Raw genomic sequence first — 9,493 nt, 5'->3', positions numbered from 1 at the left:
TAAGAATTTTTTTTTTAATTAAACATTTGATTTTGCCTGATGATTCTAACTTATCCTTTTTTTTTTAATTAGATTGAAAAAGACATTCGGTCTTTCAAGAGGCCAATTTTACTATATTAGTAAACACATGAAGAACAAGTACTGAATATTTCAAAGACTTTTGTAATTCAAGAATAAAAAAGGTATTCTAGTAGTTTATTTATTTATATTTTAAGTGTTTTCTTTAAATAACAACGAACCGGATATCTATATTAAAGTGAGTTTAGTTTAATAAAAGTGGACATTCACTCCTTTTTTAAAAGATCTTAGGTTTGGTTCCTAATCTGCTTTTAGATAAAATTTAGAAACAATCTTTACAAACTTGTGATCACACACGATTAATTAGGGCTCAATTCAATTTCATGGAGCAAACCTTCAAGTAAACTTAACTTAAGATTATCCTTCAAAAAAAAGTGCAACTTCTTAATTTCTCTCGACTATTTTTCACAACGGACTGATGACAATGACAAAAATATGAAACTAGAAATCCATAGGTTTTTCTATGTCTTATGTAGAGTCTTTCGAAAGCTATATGGAACATTCTAGGTCCCATTCAGTAACTATTTTGGTTTTTTGTTTTTATTTTTTTTAAAATTAAGTCAATTTTATTTTCATGTGATTTTACAATGATTTCCATTTTTCTTAAATATAATGGTTGAAATTGTAGCCAAATTCCAAATTCCAAAAACAACTTTTTGAACATGTTACTTTTGTTAGTCTTTGAATTTTGCCGTCGTTTTTTTAAACCATTGGTAGAATGTATATAACGGAGAAAGAAAGTTGGAGGTGGAAGTATTGTTCAGGCCGAATTTTAAAAAACTAAATGGATACCAAATGCATTCTTGTTAAAAAAAAAAAAACATAAATTTAAATTATTCATGCATGTATATTGAAATATGTTCACATCACAAACAAAATAAAATCAGTAGAAACATATGCTTTAAGTAGAATTTTACTTTAAGAAGATGGTTTGTTTAAAAGAATTTTTTTTAAGTGTTATCTCAAAAGAAAAACAAATCTATGAGCTAATGGTGATTTTGACTTGACATAAATTTACTACTGATTTTATTGTTCAAGAAGATAGTGATTTGAATTTTAAATTAAAAATTCTCTCATATCTATGAGTAAAGGTATTTTTTAAAAAAACAAAAACAAAAACAATGGTTATTTTCTAGCGCCTTGTTTATAGTTCATTACTATCATTTAATTTGATTTAGCATTATTTTATTTGTTGTCTTGAATTAATAAATTTTATTGAAAATTATATCATTGTTTCTAATTTACCGTGTTGTGTTTGGTAAGTACCGTAAAATTACCTGAAAAGTACATTTACTGGAGGTATCCCAGATTTTGGAAAGTACTCAAGCTCAAATGCTAATTGGCGATCCATCATAAAAGGAAAAGACTGGTTCAATTCAAAAATAACCTGGAAAATAAATAGTGGAGCCTCCCATTCTTTTTGGCACAACAACTGGACAAACAGTATATCTCTAAACCAAAAAGCCCCAAGACTTTACGCGTTATCAAGCTGTAAAGAAGCTACTGTCAAAGAAGTTTGGGACCCGGGGACAAACGATTGGAACTTCAAGCCAAGAAGGCCTCTCAATGAAGGGGAAACCAATGCTTGGCAATTATTAAAAAATTCCCTCCCCACCATAACACAAAATTCTACAGATGACAGACCAGTTTGGAACAAGGAGAGCAATGGCATTTTGTAACGCCCCAAAATCTAAGGTAAATTATTTTAATTATCTTACGCTTAAACTTTTTGTAATTTTGGGTGTTACTTCGTTGTTTTAATTTTAATTTTTCTTTTAATCGGATCTTATTGGAAAATATCCAATTGTTGTGCCATGGGAAGATGCTTAGTTATGTTGATGAAGTTTTGGAGAAAGAGAAAGAAGATTTAAAATAATAATTATATGATGGGAAATATAATTATTATTTGGTAAAAGATAATTGTGTTTTATTTGAAAATAAATAAATAAATAAAAGGAAGATTTGGTGGGATTTATTTGAGGAGAGAGAAGATTTGTTAGTTTTGGAACCCAATAAGGAATAGGAAAGGGGCAATTAATTTTGGTTTATTTTTTTATATAAATGAGCATTGGGACTTGTACACAAAGAAAAAAAACCATAAAATCCTCTCTTTTAGAAACCCTAGGCTGCCGTCGCCGATCGACGCCGCTACCTCACCAAAGAATCCGAGCCCTTCACAAGCAGTCGTCGCCCCTACTGTCCGCTGCTTACCGCGTCTCCGTTAGTACCTGGCCGCCAGCCGTCGGTCTTCGTCTCGCCGTCACGATCGTCGCTCGGCGTCGCCAGCAATCTCCTCCCGCATCGAACGCGCGTCTAGCCGCTCCGCGTCGCCACCGCAAGCCGTGTCCGCGCCCTTCTTCGTGAGCCGAATTCCAGCCGAGCCGCGCCTTCCTCCAGACATGAGCCGCGCCATCCAGCCGAGCCGTCAAGCTACTTTGAGCCACAAGCCTATTTGGATCTTTTTCACCTGTTTGGTAAGTTGATTGGATTTTGGAATACCCAATTAAGGTTAAATTTTTCGGATCTTAAATAATTTAACTATGGGTTAAATTAAATTGTTTCTCTTAAAGGACCATTTGCACCAGTTGAAGTTGAAGTGTGGGATTTCTTAAGTTAAGGGCTAATTTGCTGTAACCTTGAACTTGGGTAAGTAGTTTCGACTAAATTCTTGGATTCCTAGTCGGTTGATGGTTAGGTTATTCAAATTGGTGTCTTTCTAATTATTAGGATCTTGTCACTTGGGAAGCGTGGATTTGCTATAGTTTGATTGAACTAATCTCCAGGTAAGAGATTCTCCTACCAGACCTTCGAATTACATTAAAGAGACCGCATGTATGAATATATGGTTATGCACGATTGATAGCTAAATATATAACTCGAGGTTATTAAGAGAGAGAGACTGATATTGAAATTGTGCCTACTGGTTGACTCTATGGTTAGTGTGAATAGCACGTCGACGCTATCGCCCTCGTCCTAATGACATAGTTTTTTGGTTGAGGACGACGTGATATGATATGACATGGTTTGATATGTTATGGCATGCGTAATTATGACATGTTATGATAGGTTATGATGTGATTGATGAGATGTTGTGTACATGCTATGAGTAGGGTGTATGTTAGCTTCTTATTAGAGTCGTACCCACATGAGTGTCCTTCGGGATCACCACTCTTTTGACACAGACATGATGGAGAGATCCGACGGGATCGCTCACGCTTATGACTGCGTATTCCGATGAGATTACCAGTCTGACATTGACATTGACATAGACATGATGTGAATGATCTGACGGGACAACTCACAGCCCAATCGTCTTAGGTGCTCCCTTGGGATCACAGAAGACCAGTTATACTCCTACGGGATCACAGATTGCACGTATTCGGGGACGTGCCAGTTCAGGGTACCACTCTTCAGGACTCAAATAGGAAGTTAACAGGCATCTAGTGGGACTAGTAGTGGGTCCCTTACTGCGTATTTTATACTCACTCTTTCCATTTCCATTTTTCAGGTAGAGGTAGAGGTAGAGGTAAGGGCAAGGGCAAGCTGGCGAGCGACCAGAAGTGACCGTGGCGAGCCATAGGGATCTTATGCTTCCACTTCACGTCATAGTTCAAACCTTAACGTTTGCAATTTAGTTTATTCTTTATTTGTTATTTTATCTCTTTAAATTTTAGATAGCGCCCGAGTTAGGATTTTATATTTTTACTTATCTCTAATCACATTTGTCTACGCTTCTAAATGAAAATTTTGAGGTTTTGTTTTATTTTATTTTTCCAAACTTTACAAATTTATTTATCTTTAAATTAGTAATGGCTTCGACTTAGTATAAGGAGTTGGGTCGTTACACATTTACATGACCATATCAGCAAAAAAAGCCTTTTTAGAAGAAGCTCAACTCTCTCAACTCTCTCAATCAACACCAAGCCAAGGCTACAAAAATCTTTGGGGATCCACCATGTCTCCGAAATGTAAGTTTTTTGTTTAGACAATTCTATACCAGAAACTTAGTACCATGGAAGCCATTCAAAAGAAAAATCCTTCATGCTATCTCAGCCCAAATTGATGTGTTAGATGTAAAAGGGTAAACGAAGACATCAATCACCTCTTCCTCTCGTGCCCCAATGCTACACAATTCTGGATAAAGATGCAACATGAGCTGAACTTTGCAATCCCTCTAATGCTCATATTTATGTGCTCTAAAAAATAGCAACATAAAAGAAATCATTCGCTTCAATGCAACAGCGGCAACTTTATGGACAATTTGGTTGGATAGAAACAACCAAATCTTCAAAGAAAAAGCTTCCACTTACAGGAATTCATGGGAAAACATATCCACCCTGATTGGCACATGGTCCTCTAGGAGATCCCTTTTCAAAAACTATTCTCAAAGCATGATAGCTCTCAATCTCAATGTATTCTCTAACTCATTACGTTGTTACCAGGCTACTCTTTAGCCCATGTAACTATTTGACTCGGTTTCAATGAAATCCTATTATGGTTGCTTAAAAACACCATAATAAAGTGTCCTTATATATAAAAGAAAGTACCGTAAAATTACATTGTTGCTTATAATATTAGCATTCATACAACTTGTACATGATGAGCATGAAAAACTACCCTCTTAAATGGAGACAATGGATCCAAGCCTCCATTAGAAATGTGCAATATTATGTGATCAATCATAAACGAAAAACTTTATGGTAGAATCAAATGGACAAGAGGGTATCGTCGACCTAATCACTCACTCAGAATCATTGAAAGAAAAAAACAGAAAACAAAGTGGGCATAAAATCCAGCCGAATGAAGACATCAAAAAGCCAACTGAAATAAGTCTCACAGTAGACTTAAGGTCACATTCATCTATGTCTGATGAGTTTATATTCAACCTAGAATAGTTCTCCCCAACTCCATCTATGACTTCACCAACACATTCTGATATTGTAAAAGATAGTGTAGGACCGATGATGATTAGTGATCACGAGGAGAAGGAAAATGAAGAAGCTATTCAAGAGGGCGACGATTTTGCTTTCAAGCAAAAACTTGTGGATTGGCTCAGAAATAATAATTTGAAATTTGCTTATGTGACTAATAATGTTAATTTGAATGTTGAAACTTTTATAAATAATGAAAACTCTGATATGGGTATCATTGATATGGGGCAAAATAGATCCCTATGAAAATTGTAAGCTGGAACACTAGAGGGCTATGCTCACCCTCAAAAAGAGCACAAATAAAATGTCTTCTTTCCATTTACAATCCTGATTTTGTGATACTTGTTAAAATAAAATTGAAATTTGTCAATAAGAAAATTGTTATATCTCTTTGGAGCTTAATCAGTATTCAGTGGTATGTTGTTGATGCGATTGGAAAATCTGGGGGTATTTTAATTACGTGGTATGATCTTTACTTCAATGTCACTGATTTCATGGCTGGCCTGTTTTCGGCCTCTATCAAGATCAATTTTCCAAACAGCTCTAGCAACAATAGCTGGTGGTTATCTGCCATTTATGGTCCACTAAGTAGGAGAAATCCTACAAATTTATGGGATGAATTAGAGAATTTAAAAAACATTTGTCTTCAAAATTGGTGTTTGGCTTGAGACTTTAATGTTGTAAGATTGTCCTCAGAAACTTCTGCTATAAATCCTGCCAAATATAGCATGAACAAATTTAATGCTTTGATTAACAGCTACTGTTTAATTGATCCCCCTTATAAACTCAAAATTTTGTATCATGAGAAGGCTTGAGCAACTGTCAAATACTATAAAAACTTGGAGCAAAAATGTAAAAAAAAAAAAAAACGAGAATGACAAAAGGACCTGGATTAAAGAGATTGTTGAAATTGATAAGATTAAAGCGGAAAGCAATTTAAACGAGACTATCAGTTTGCGCAAATTGGCATTAAAGACTCATCTCAATCAATATGACTTTAAGGAAGTTCAAATTTGGGAGAAAAATGCAAGAGACTTTGGAACCTTGAAGGCGATGAAAATTTCTCTTTATTCCATAAAATTTGCACAGTCAGACAAATGAGAAATCTTATTTCTAGCACTACTACAACGGAGGAGACTTTATGTACTGCATTCGAGGATATTAAAAAACCCTTTCTTGAACACTTCGAGGATATTTACAAAAACAGAAACAACAATCTCTGACTTATTGATAATCTCAACTAGGATCCTATTTCTTTACAGGATACAGTAAATCCTTGCAAGTATTTCCCCGAAGATGAGATTTTCAAAGCACTCAAATCTTTCTTAAACAATAAAAGTCCCGATCCAGATGGTTATGCCATGAAATTCTTCAAAGCTACTTGGAACCACATTAAATTAAAGGTGATATTTGTAATATTTTCAATGAATTTCACGAAAATGGTATCATCAACAAAGTTGTGAATGCCTATTTCATATAGCTCTTATTGCAAAGAAAGAGAAATAATGTTCCCTGACCTCTAACTATAGACCCATCAGTTTGACTACTGCCCTTTACAAGCTCTTGGCCAAAGTTCTTGCTGACAAACTCAAAGAGACTCTCCCCAACACCATTAATGAAAATCAAATGGCGTTCATTCGAGGCAGGCAGATTACGGATGTCATTCTGATTGCAAATGGGGAAATAGATTTCTAGAAAGTAAAAATAATTAAAGGCTTTGTGATCAAGCTGGTTATTAAGAATAAAGGGTTTCCCTCATAAAATAAATTGGCGCTTCATTGATTTTATGCTCATGAAAAAGTGTTTCCCTCACAAATGGAGAAGGATAAATTCTTGCATTAGCAGTGTACAATACTTAGTCATTATCAATGGTCGTCCAAGAGGAAAATTCAACCCACTCGTGGTATTCAAGGTGATCCTATTCAATGATAGTGATCAAAACCTTACTCATCTTTTATTTGTCGATGATATCCTTTTGTTTGTCGATGATATTCTTTTGTTTGTTGTTATTATTATTATTATTATTATTATTATTATTATTATTATTATTATTATTATTATTATTATTATTATTATTATTATTATTATTCATTCTTATTATTATTATGATTGTTATTATTATTATTATTGTTATTATTATTATTATTGTTGTTATTATTATTATTATTATTATTAATTATTATTATTATTATTATTATTATTATTGTTATTGTTATTATTATTGTTATTGTTATTATTATTGTTATTGTTATTATTATTGTTATTGTTATTATTATTGTTATTGTTATTCTTATTGTTATTGTTATTCTTATTGTTATTGTTATTATTATTATTATTATTGTTATTATTATTGTTATTATTATTGTTATTATTATTGTTATTATTATTGTTATTATTATTATTATTTCATCATCATCATCATCATGATGATGATGGTGATGGTGATGATGATGATGATGGTGATGATGATGATGATGATGATGATGATGATGATGATGATGATGATGATGATGATGATGATGATGATGATGATGATGATGATGATGATGATGTAAATAAAAGAAACTACAACTTTTATGAAGAAAATGTGAGCTAAATATGATTAGAAGTAAGCTTAATTTCATAAACAAGTTAGGGGATAGCAGAAGACTCCGTTTTTTAACACTCTCTGTTTCGGGCCAATTCTGTAGCAATCAATGGAATCCATTTTCCTTCCTTCAGTTAAATTATAGAGGATATTCAAATAAATATAGAGGATATTCTATGAACTCTTGTATTTCGTAATTGTGGTTGAAACCAACTTTTCTAAGCAAGTTCTACATGACAACTCATTTCTAAAATCTTCATTGATTTATAGTTAGATTTAAATAAGTTCTAAAAGTATGTAATGATGGTAAAAGATCGAAAATGATGTGAAAATGAGTTTCTAACCATATTTGGTTTTAAACTTGAATTATGTGATATTATGGATGTTGGTGACTACCCTTAAGGCTACGTGAATGTGTTTCCGTAGCGCCACCTATGGTTGTCAGGGGATTCTGGGGCTGAAAGAGGCCGTGACCGGGGATTTGAGAACCTGAGCCTAGGTGAAGACGTGGATGGAGGATTGTGATATGGCTTCGGGCCTAGCTTAACCCATGGTTGGGTGGCTCTATGTGCACATAGGAGCGGTATGTTGTTACCATGGTAGGTGCTAAGAATGCGTGAGCTTCGTTTGGCCGCGTGTTTCCTTGTGGATATGGATCACGTGTTAGCTATTCCGGGCCGTGTATTTTGTATGTTATCATATAGTCGGATACCAATTGAAGGAATGGAATTCCTAAAGCGAAAGCTTATGAACGCTCGTGCGAGTGAAATTCAATTTATGAAACCAATAAATTCAAAGAAAAATAATAAACATGCTTCTCATGGAAAAGGTGAAAATAAACTGACCTTTGTAGAACCAATTCTTCTTCCAAGCTTCGTGACACCACAAAATCTTCCTCGTTATTCTCCAAGTAAAGAATCACAGAGAGTTGTGGGCTTCTGTAATTTTGGTGAGGGAAGAAGCTTTTGAGAGAATTTTGTTTTGTTGGGATACAGAGAGATCGTGAGATTGTGTTGTGCTGTTCTAAAAGCAAAAAAGACCCTTCTTCTTTCTCTTTTTTTTTTCTTTTAAAACAAATCTCAACAATGGATGGGGAAGTTATCAAATAACTTCCCCATCCTTCCCACGTAGAATAACTCCCAAGGGAGTTATTCTATTCTATTTAAATATATTAATATATATATATATATATATATATATATATATATATTAATTAAATTAAATAAAATCAATATAAATTTAATTAATATATATTATATCTCATATAATATAAAATTAATATAAATTTAATTACAAATATATTATATCTCATATAATATAAACTTTATATTATATCATATATAATATAACCAATGATTTAGATCTCTCATATAATCTATAGTTCTAATATGAATCGAATTCAATTTTAACCTATAGTTTATTTATGAATCTCATTCATATTATTATTATTATTTGAATCATATTCAAATATTAACTTCTCTCATAAAAAACTTTACATTATAATGTATCAAATACATTATATTAATTGTATCATATACAATTTATTCCTTTTAATCAATTTGAACAATTCAAATTAAACCAAAATAAATTTGATTCTCATTTATCCTTATTGAGCTAACAAGGGGACCTTATGGACCTACAGATTGAAGCTCTAATGAAATGAGATTAATTAATTAAACTCTTTAATTAAATTTAATCTCTATTCATTAACTATTAGTCATTCCACTAAAGACTAATAGTTGCACTCTTCTAACTGTAGATATATTTTTGTGTCCATTAGATATAACCAATCAACAGTGCAATGACCCTTCACAAATTGCTCGTAGCTAGGCCAAAAATTAACGTTTTGCCCCTGTAGTTACATCTAACTCCTTAAGTACCATTGATTCCTCTAATG

The sequence above is a fragment of the Cucumis melo genome, chromosome 3 (genome assembly GCF_025177605.1).
Source record: "Cucumis melo cultivar AY chromosome 3, USDA_Cmelo_AY_1.0, whole genome shotgun sequence".
Classification (NCBI taxonomy): Eukaryota; Viridiplantae; Streptophyta; class Magnoliopsida; order Cucurbitales; family Cucurbitaceae; genus Cucumis; species Cucumis melo.
The sequence above is the reverse complement of the archived record's forward strand: the minus strand, read 5'-3'. Positions refer to the sequence as shown.